This window comes from Alexandromys fortis, unplaced genomic scaffold (assembly GCF_014885135.2).
Source record: "Alexandromys fortis isolate MF-2015 unplaced genomic scaffold, M_Fortis_MF-2015_v1.1 scaffold_109, whole genome shotgun sequence".
Classification (NCBI taxonomy): Eukaryota; Metazoa; Chordata; class Mammalia; order Rodentia; family Cricetidae; genus Alexandromys; species Alexandromys fortis.
Window position 1 is genome coordinate 631,169 of NW_026068005.1, and position 11,157 is coordinate 642,325.

At 44.2% G+C, this 11,157-nt stretch overlaps 1 pseudogene; it reads right to left on the reverse strand.

Annotated features, from left to right (window-relative positions):
• Positions 1 to 987: 987 nt before the first annotated feature.
• Positions 988 to 1,585, reverse strand: LOC126513214 (myosin regulatory light chain 12B-like; annotated as a pseudogene).
• Positions 1,586 to 11,157: the final 9,572 nt, after the last annotated feature.

Below are 11,157 nucleotides of genomic sequence, written 5' to 3' on the forward strand. Positions count from 1 at the left end.
TGAATGTCTCTTGTTCTGTATTCATTAGTCCAATGCCTACCTTTGCCACACCTTCTGCATAATCAAGAAGGGAGGGGTATTCTGTGTGGATTGCTTCTAGGAATGCCCTATTTATAATTCCTTTTAAGATGACCTTATTTGCTACAATTTTAACACTTGACATTTTTATTTTTCTTTAAACCCTTGGAAATCACCTCTCCAATCCAAATATCAACATGCCATGAGGTTCAATATTGATTGTATCTCAGATCCATTCCTCCAAGGGTGCTGGCTTTGCCTTTATGCCTAATTACCCTTTTGCATTGAGAATTAGCATTTTAAGAAGCCAGAGATTCAATTATTATTTTCTAACTTTTGAATTTGGTATCATTCTATTTACTACTGAAGTCAATCTTTGTAAGAAATCCATGAAGGCTTTCTTTTGGGCCTGTATAACTTAACTAAATGACTCAATTTTCTTTCCTACTTATTCAATTCTGTTCCAAGTATTCAAAGCTGCTGAGTAGCATAAACCCACGGCATTGTCATAATATAAAGGTTGCCTTTCTATAGTAGCATAATTGCCTTCTCCAAGAAGTTGATCTTGGGAGATTTCCATACCTCTAGCTTTACTCCATTGTTCAATAGTCTTAGCATCTTTACTGAACCAGGTACTCCACTGTAATTGTGGACTAGGCTCTAAAACAGCTTTAACCAAGTCTATTCAGTTCTTACAAATTGACCATAAGTTTAACATTTGCTTCACAAAAGGTGAATGCATACTGTATGAGTCTATCGCTTTCTTTTTTTTTTTTTTTAATTTTCCTGGGCTTTCACATTGTTGATTTTTATTAGCATGGCATTTTCAACACAATTTACAGCATTGTCCCCATTTCCAGTCTGATTATACAAGTGCTAAATGACAGAAGAGTCTGAAATGAATACATTACAAAAGAGGCAAAGCTGCGAACTAAGTGGCATGCAGAAGGTCCTACAGGTTGGGGAAGGAAGTGAGTCGGGTCACGTGACAGGAGCTCCTGCTGGAGTTCTTCAGTCGTCTTTGTCTTTTGCTCCGTGCTTGAGGATGCGCGTGAACTCTATGTAGTTGAAATTGCCCTTCTTGTCAATGGGGGCCTCCCTGTAGAGCTCACCCACCTCCTCATCTGTGAAGCAGTCGCCCATGGTGGTCAGCAGTTCCCTCAGGTAGTCCTCCTGGATAGTGCCTGTGGCTTCCTCATCAAAGCAGGCGAAGGCGTTTCTGATGACATCCTCGGGATCTGTACCATTCAACTTCTCTCCAAACATGGTGAGGAACATGGTGAAATTGATGGGGCCCGGGGCCTCATTCATCATGGCATCCAGGTAGGCGTCGGTGGGGTTCTTGCCTAGAGAAGCCACATGTCATGCAAGTCCTCCTTGTCGATGAAGCCATCCCGGTTCTGGTCGATCATGTTGAAGGCCTCTTTGAACTCTTGGATCTGGGACCGGTCAAACATGGCGAACACATTGAATGTTGCACGCTGAGGGCGCTTCTTGGTGGTCTTGGTCTTGGCCTTTTTGCTTGACATGGTGGTAGTTTAAATCAGATCCGAGGACACACGCTCGAAACGACCCGAACGGCTACTGCGACCAGCGGAGGGCTGCGGAGGGACCCTCTATCGCTTTCTTGAATCTCCTTAAATCCAACATTGCCACAGGAGTCCATTTAACTCTTGTACTGCCTTGGCGATACCTATCATTTGGCAGTTGTTCCTGTAAGGTTCTGGATATATTAAGGCTTGTTTTTTTTTTTTTTTTGCTTAAGCTGTTCCCCTCTAAATTTATAATGCAGTGTTGAAATTGTTTTTCACCATTAAATTCCTTTATCTAAATTTGAATATTTCTATGATCTATTTTATTAAGTTTTTCTAAAGTCCCTATCTTGGCAGTTAAACCAAACAACTTTCTAAGAGATAAACAAAGAATTATCAAAATGACAAGGATTATCAAAATGATAATCAATAGTATGTCAATCCCGGTTGATTATGCCTTTATTTAATCGTTTTATTTTTAAATCATGCATTACATAATCATGCAGAGACCTAACTTTCTCTATCATAACTATGTCTTCCTTTTTTTTTCTTTTTTTGAAATTTATTTAATGTGTATTGGTGTTTTTGCCTGCATATGTATATGAGGGTATCAGGTTTTGGAATTACAGACAGTTGTGAGCTGCCATTTGGGTGCTGGGAATTGAACCCAGATCTCCTGGATGAGGTGCCAGTGCTCTTAACCACTGAGCCATCTCTCCAGCCCTATGTCTTCCATTTTTAAGGTGGGAAAAATTCTCCCTTTTAACTAATTTCTCCCTTAAGAATTCTCAGTTTTCTCACCAAATCTGCCACCAAAAATGATGAAGATGTGAGGCTTATCGCTGCTGCATAGAACAGTAAAATTCTGACTGGATTTCAAGGCAGCTACTTAGTTTGGCAGCAGCCTGAGAAGGGGGTTCAGGGAAAGCCCACCAGGAGAGAAGAAAGGAAAACCTAGCTGGTAGGGCGGTGACTCCAGCTGTGTGTGGCTCAGACTTATGCCGGTGCCTGTAAAGTCACAGGCAAAAGTTTTTTTTTTTTTTTTTATCGTGAATTTGTACTTCAAATGTTGGGCACCAGATATAGCACAAATAATAAAAACCCAGAGACAGATATTAGGGTTCAAGCTGAAAGAGCAGAGAAACAAAGCAGCCAACCACCAGAGAGCTGTTACTTCTATGAAATCTTCAGACTAGAAAGAGAGTGAGTTCCTGTCTCATCCTGAATCATATTCCTCTCTAGTGCTGGGATTAAAGTGTGCACCACCACCTAACTAGTGTGGCTGCTGGGATTAAAGGTGAGTGCCACTACTGCCTGACCTGTATGGCTGACTAGTGTGTCTAATTTTGCATTCTGATCTTTAGGCAAGCTTTATTTATTAAAACATAAATAAAATATCACTATAGATCTTAACCGACCCCACATCTGACAGAAGGTTGATCTCCAAAATATATAAGGGACTCAAGAAACTAGACATTAAAATAACAAATAATCCAATTAAGAAATGGGGTACTGATCTAAATAAAGAATTCTCAAAAGAAGAATCTCAACTAGCTGAAAGACACTTAAAGAATTGTTCAACATCTTTAGTTATCAAGAAAATGCAAATCAAAATGACTTTGAGATACCATCTTCTACCTGTCAGAATGGCTAAGATGAATAACACTGAGGATGTCAGAGAGGATGTAGAACAAGGGAAACACTCCTCTACTGCTGATGGGAGTATAAACTTGTATAGCTACTTTGCAAATAAGTATGGCGGTTCTTCAGAAAATTGGGAGTCAGAAATCTCAAGGTCCGAATCAAGAGCAGAAGGAGAGCGAGCACGAGCAAGGAACTCAGGACTGCGAGGGGTGCACCCACACACTGAGACAATGGGGATGTTCTATCGGGAACTCACCAAGGCCAGCTGGCCTGGGTCTGAAAAAGCCTGGGTTAAAACAGGTCTCACTGAACATAGCGGACAATGAGGGCTACTGAGACCTCAAGAACAATGGCAATGGGTTTTTGAGCCTACTGCACGTATTGGCTTTGTGGGAGCCTAGGCAGTTTGGATGCTCACCTTACNGAACCCTGATTGCTCTTTGGGCTGACGAGGGAGGGGGACTTGATTGGGGGAGAGGGAGGGAAAGGGGAGGCGGAGGTGGGGAAGAGACAGAAATCTTTAATAAATTAAAAAAAAAATTGGGAGTCAATCTACCTCAAGACCAAGCTGTACCAATCTTGGGCATATACCCAAAGGATGCTCAATCATACTACAAGGACACTTGCTCAACTATGTTCATAGCAGCATTATTCCTAATAGCCAGTACCTGGAAACAACTTAGATGTCCCTCAAATGAAGAATGGATAAAGAAAATGTGGTACATCGACACAATGGAGTATTATCCAGCAGTAAAAGAACAATAACATTATGAAATTTGCAAGCTAATGATGGAATTAGAAAAAAAATCCTGAGCAAGGTAACTCAGACCCAGAAAGAGAAACAAGGCATCTACTCACTCCTAAGTGCATATTAGCTGTAAAGTAAAGGATAACCATGCTATAGTCCACAACCCCATAGAAATTGGGTAAGAAGGAGGACTCAAAGAGGGATGCAAAGATTTCCCTGTGAAGGGGAAGTAGTTGAGATCTCCTGGGTAAACTGGGGGTAGAGGCAGGGAAGGGGTAGGAGTGAGGTGATGGGAACATAAGGGATCAGGCTGGTCTGGTATGGGGTGGGACGGAGGGGAATTAATGAAATACCTTGGTGGGGGGTCATTTTGGGGTTAGGGAGAAACCTGGTGCCAGGGAAACTCCCAGGAATCCACAAGGATGACCCCAGCTAAGACTTCTAGCAATAGTGGAGAGGGTGCCCGAACTGGCCTTCTCCTATAATCAGATTGGTGACTACCCTAATTGTCATCAGAGGGCTTTCATCCAAAACTGATGGAAGCAGATGCAGAGATCTACAGCCAATCAATGGGCCGAGTTCCTGGAGTCCAATTGAAGAGAGAGAGAGGAGGGATTGTATGAGCCATGCGAGTCCACATCATGATGGGTAAATCCACAGAGACAGTTGACCTGTGCTCCTGGGAGCTCATGGACGCTGGACTGACAGCTAGGAAACCTGCAAGGGACTGGCCTAGGTCCTGCATATGGGTAACTGGATCTGTTTGTGGGGCTTCTAGCAATAGAATCAGGGTCTGTCCCTGGAGCATGAGCTGGCTTTTGGGAACCTATTCCCTATTCTGGGATGCCTCATGCAACCTTCATGCAGTGGGAGGAGCTTGGTCCTGCTTCAACTTGATACCCCATGCTTTGTTGACTCCCATGGGAGGCCTGCCTCTTTCTGAATGGAAGGGGAGTAGATGAGAGGGATGGACTGGAGGTGGGGAGAGGGAACAGGAGGAGAGGAGGGAGAAGAAACTGTGGTTGGTATGTAGAATACACAAAAATAATAATAATAAAAAAGAAGACAGCCTGGACTATAGAGCAAGTTCAAGGACATCCAGGGCTACACAGAGAAACCCTGTTTTTAAAAACAAAAACAGGGATGGAGCGATGACTCAGCACTTAAGAGCACTGACTGTTCTTCCAGAGGTCCTGACTTCAATTCCCAGCAACCACATGGTAGCTCACAACCATCTGTAATGGGATCTGGCACCCTCTTCTGACTTGCAGGCATACACACAGACAGAACACTGTATACATAATAAATAAATAAATCTAAAAAAGAAAGAAAAACTAAAAACAAAAAAATCAAGAAGAAAAGAAAATATCCTAATTTAAGACTTGGTTCTGTTACTATGAAAACTTCATGAGACCATTTTCATGATGGCGCATAGTATTTGGGGTATTCTAAATCTGTGCTCCCAGACACAGTCACTCATACTCAGGTCCAAAATAAACCATTTCTTATTCCTTTTGAGGTAGGTGCTGTTTTTTTCTGGTCATCGGTTTGATTTTTATTTTATTTAGTCTTGCTGTGTAGCCCAGGCTGGCTTTGAACCCTTAGTCCCCTGCCTCCATCTCTTGAGTACTGGGATTACAGATGTGCATAGCCATGCTTAACTTGTACCTACTGGGTGTCATTTTTCATTCATCATGGCTGCCCTGTGTGTTTTCTAAGGACCAGCTTCCTGATGTCTGTCTTCTCCATGTGCACAGGAGGGAATGCCCATCATGCCTCCCTGCAGGACTTGGATACTCCTAGGACAGACACACAAGCTCCATTCCTCTCAGATGGAGGTCCTGTCCGTCCCCAGCAGGGTCCCAATATAAAGGTCCTTCAGGCCTTCTGCAAGTGCTCCTCTTCCTGTCCTTAGACCACAGCAGCACCCCCTCCCCCAGTCCTGGAGGTTTCTGTGACCATGGCTCCTTGAAGTGTCTACGTTTCCACCCAAGGAGAGCTACTCACCTTTTCCCCAATTTAAGCTTCTCACCACAGGTAATTTTCATCCTGATTCATTTAGGTGCCTGGACGGCAACGTCTCCTCTTTGCACTCACATCACTTTCTATTTCAGGGCAGCCCGAGAATGTCAGTTGTGACGCGGTGTCCTTTTCGGGAGAGCTGCAGAAGATGCCAAAAAGAAGCCTGTTGCGGGTGACCTTCTGAGATCCCCAAGAGAAACACACACAGAGAACATGTCCTCACCTACCCAGGCAGGCCCTCCCGACAATGGGGAGGACACAAGGTCTGTGGTCACTATGTCACATCCCAGGGACTCTGCAGCCACCTTTAAGGTGTCCCCCCAAGTGACAGAGGGCATCTATATTTTCATTATTGCTGTGACAAAATATCTCACGGAAGCAACTTAAGGAAGGAAGGGTGTGGTTTTGACTCTGTTTGGGGGATTTGGTCCATCATGGGGAAGAAGACATGGCGGCAGGAGTGTGAGGCAGCGGGTCTCATGGCATCCACAGTCAGGAAGCCGAGCGGTGGGTGCTGGTGCTCGTTTACTTTCTGCTTTTTATTCAGTCTGCATCCTGAGCTATGAGATGGTACTGCCCGCAATAAGGGCTGATCTTCCCACTTTAATTAATACAATCTAGAAACTCCCAAATAGAGACGCCTAGAGGTTTGTTTCCATGGTGATTCTAGATCCCATTGACTTGACAATCAAGATTAACCCCCATTTACAGTTGTGGAAACTGTGAAGCCTTAAGCAGGTACCTGGACATAGGCTTTTACTAGGGCATCCTTGACGCTGTTGTGGAGTCAGGCTAGATGTCCACAGGCCGCTGCATGTGAACAGTAACCCTGAGCCTGGGGGCTTGGGACCGTGCCACAGTGCCACCATGTCCTAGTAGGAGCAGCCAGGACTACAAAGGGGGCAATAGAATAGGATATGTGCGGCCGAGATGGGCAGTAGGGATGGGGATCCTCTGTTTCCTTTTCCTTTAGGCTCTGGGACCAGCTGCTCCCAGAGACTCTCTCTCACTTTGGGCTTGGCATTTACAAAGTAATTCTGACTAAAAGCCACCAGACTGTGAGTTCTCAGCCTTGAACCCGGTCCGAAATAGAAAGATTGACAGCTCCCTGCTCCATGCTCTGTTCTGGGAGCTGAAAAGACACAATGAACTCCCAGGAATTTTTTCCTCCTTTGTTTGGGATGATACTCTCTTTCCGCTGGGAAACCTGCAGAATAGCCTATCCTTACAGGCTGGTGGAGAAGGCAGGTCCTGCCTAGCACTGCAGTGGTGTCCCCTTTAGTCAATACTAGGCAGTGAAGCCTGCAGTGAGACTGTAATACATGGGGCAGTCACACTGGTCCCAGGGATTTAGTATCTGCTGTATGTATATGTGTATACGTGTGTGTGTGTGTGTGTGTGTGTGTGTGCACATGTGGGTATGTGTATTCATATGCATATGTGTAGCACAATTAATAAAAACTCAGAGGCAGATATTGGGGTTCATCCTGAAGGTTAGAAAAGCAAAACAGCCAGTCACTGGCTCTTAACTCGACCTCAGCCTTAAAGGGCGATCCTGACTCCAGGAATCCTCAGAATGAGACTGTGCCTGAGAGCTGTCTCCTTTTATTTTATATTCCTCGCTAGGGCTGGGATTAAAGGTGTGTACCACTACCACATGGTTTCTATAGCAAGCTAGTGTGGCTACTGAGGTTAAAAGTGTGCATCACCACTGCCTGGTCTGTAAGCCTGGCTAGCAGGGTTGTTTTACTCTCTGATCTTCAGGCAAGCTTTATTTATTAAAATATAAGTGAAATATCACTACACATATGTGTAAACATGTGTGCATTTGTATGATTGATTACATGCATGTGTACTCTTGAGCATATCTTGTGTGCATGCAACTGTGTGTGTGTATTTCTGTGTCTGGTGCTAAGGATCAAACTCAAGGCCTCTCACATGCTCAACAAGAACTCCATCAATAAAGCTACACCCCAGTACCTATTTATATACCAGTTACAGAGTAGCCAGCCCAGCTCCTTGTTTGGACCTGATCCCACAGAGGCAGTGGTCCCAGGCCCGGGGCCAGGTGGTGGCTGTCCCTATGTGGAACATCACTGGGAAGAAAGGTTGCTGAATTTGGGAGAGGGTGGAGAGTGGTCAGCACCCCTCTCTTCCATCCTCTGGCCACTTTCCAGGGGCTACCACCTCCTTCTCACATCCTGTTTAAACCAGAAAAGCTGAATTAGCTGTGGTTTCCAGGCAATGGCGAGAGACTGAAAGGAAAGGTGTCCAAGGGTTAAATGTGATTGTGATAAATGTGAGAATGGATTGTCTTATCTATTAGTTTTCTTTACTTGAGCCAGGCTCTCACGATGTAGCCCTGGCTGCCTCTGAAGTCATGACATCCTGCCTTGGCCTCCCAAGTGCTGGGATCAGAGGCAAGACATACACACCTATTTGATACTGATTCTTCCCAATTCCCTTCCCGTAGGAGTCTGTTTCTTCATCCACTTTCTAAAACTCAATCATTATAATTTTAAATCTTCTTCTCTTCCTCCTTTTTTCTTTTCCTCTTCTTGTTATTCCCTCCCTCTTTCCCATTTATGGCTTCTTCCTTCTTCTCTTCTTGCACAGTCTCACTGTGTAGACCAATCTGGCCTTGAACTCTTGATCTCTGTGACATCCTTCTAAGACAGGGACCACATACCAAGACCTAGTCCTTGTTTTAAAATTGACTTAGACCATAGGTGCTCAGCCTTCACTCATGCGTCTACAATGTAATCTCTACACCCATGGCTCAGAGAACATCTCAAAAGAGGGGGGAAAGGCTGCAAGAGCTAGAGGACCAGGGCATCTGCTTCGAGAGTGTTTTCTATATGTGAAAGGAAAGTTACATGCACGAAACCCCAATAATAAGGCTGCCCAAACAAGACCTGAACAATGACAGGACCACCTGACATGCTAATGTGTATGTGGGAAATCTCTCAGGACCCCACCCCTACATGAAGAGCTACGGGCAATTAATGACTACATAGAGAGGGAGCATTCGTCTTCCTAAGGGATAAGTCTCCTAACTGAAGGTCCAGTACCAAGTGGTTAGCCCTAAAAACATATACATACAGGCAACACTGAATAGACTCAGCATGTCTATATATAGATCATATATTAAGAAGCCATGAATTTGCGAGGAAATGGGGAGAACATGTGAGGGTTAATAAAAAAGAAAGTGAAATAAAATTGACTTAGAAGCATTCCACATATTAAGAAAATTAACCACTCAATCACTGTATTTCCTCAGCCTGGACCCTGTCTGTTTTCCTTTGCTCATGATATCTGTTACTGTGCAGAAAACATTTTATTTTGCTTGCCAAGCACATCAATAACTTTCTTCATGGCTTGTCAGCTTTGTATATTACTTGGTGTTTCCATATTTACATTCTCATCTTCTGTTAGAATTTGCTCAAGTTTTATAATCTTGATTCTTCCTATTTTAGTTTGGGTTCCACTAGAATTTGTTGGGTTCAGAGGTCACATGGAGGAGGCATTTCCCCCCTCCCCCCAGGAACAATTGACCATTCCAACACTGTGCATTGAAGGATTCATTTGTCCTATCTGATTTGAAGCACCATCTTTATCCAATAACTACCATTCAGAGGCATTTGCCTTTATTTCTATATTCATTTTTATTAAATTAAACTGAAATTTCTACTCAGAGGTTACTATCTAGGTAATTCTGCTACTAATTGTGAGCCATTGTGTATTTTTTTTTTTTAACTAAAATTCCTTCTCTAGGGGAGATGTGGACATTTACCCCTGCCACCTAAGGTCCTAATGACAAACAAAAATATAACTTTACCGTAGTTCATCCTGGGGAACAAGTGAGTGTATTGGGCTTGCTTACAAAGCATGGGTGAGGTGAGGAGTCATTCTATCAAGGAGCGTGAATGACCCCAAAGCAGCGCATTGGAAGGTCTTCATCCATCATGATGATGGCTGCCCCATAGTCATACAGACGGAGCCCACACCTTTAGTTCTTCCCAGCCTACATACTCTGGCACCTCCTGTAGACCCCAAGAACACCTGTAAACAGAGCAAAATCACACAGAAATGATTGCTGGGAGGAGTGGCCAGATACTGAGGTGCGGGTCCAATAACTCACCTTACCCCCTCTTCTAGGAAGGAATATCAACAGTCCTCAGGGCCATTCCTGATAGTAGTAAGTAGGTAAGTCCAGCTGAGCTCATGAAGATGGAAATTTTCCTTGGTTGGAGTATAGTTCCTTAGAATTGTGTGTGTGTGTGTGTGTGTGTGTGTGAGAGAGAGAGAGAGAGAGAGAGAGAGAGAGAGAGAGAGAGAGAGGTAGACAGACAGACAGACAGACAGACAGACAGAGGTGGTGTGCTGTATGTGTGGGGGCTGTAGAGAGTGCCTGTTCACAAATGCTTGAAAGCCAGAGGAGGATGCTGGATATCTTGTGCTATCTTCTCTTTATTCCCTGAGACAGGGTCTCACTGAACCAAAAGTTAGGCGGATGGCCAAGGAGCCCCAGCAATCCTGGTCTGACCCAGATTAGCACTGGGGTTACAGACACATGCAGGTGCACCTGGCTTTTTGCATGAATGCTGGGATCTGAGCTCAGGTCCTTGTGCCGCTGTAACAAGTGCTCTGACCTGCTGAGCCCCTTGCTAGCTCCTCATTTCTGTGGCTTTGACAGTATGTTCCAAGACCTGCCAGGCATCGCCTCCTATCAGTTTGCTTTCATTTTAGAAAATCATTGGTTATTCTAGGAAGGTGCTTGAACTTGACAGCCATGATGGCCCACCCTCCTCCAAAGTTCTGGTTAATATTTGCATTAGGAGAATATTCTAGAATAATTTATGGGGCACCGACTTATTTATAATGCTTAATACCCTTGTAAGTTGGTTTAAACTGCTATTTTTAGTTAAAATGAAATATATATCCATTATTTAAAAAGTCTGAAGCAGGGAAGATGGATCAGTGGATGGAATGCTTGCTGCTCAAACATCAGGACTTGAGTTTGGATCCCCAGGACCACAGAAAAGCCAGGCATGGTGTCTTGCCTCTGCCTCCTGCCATGGGCACAGGGGACAGGAGCAGTACAGAGACTTGAATACCTGCAGGTTCATGATGAAGAAGGAGGAGGAGGAGGAGGAGGAGGAGGAGGAGGAGGAGGAGGAGAAGGAGGAGGAG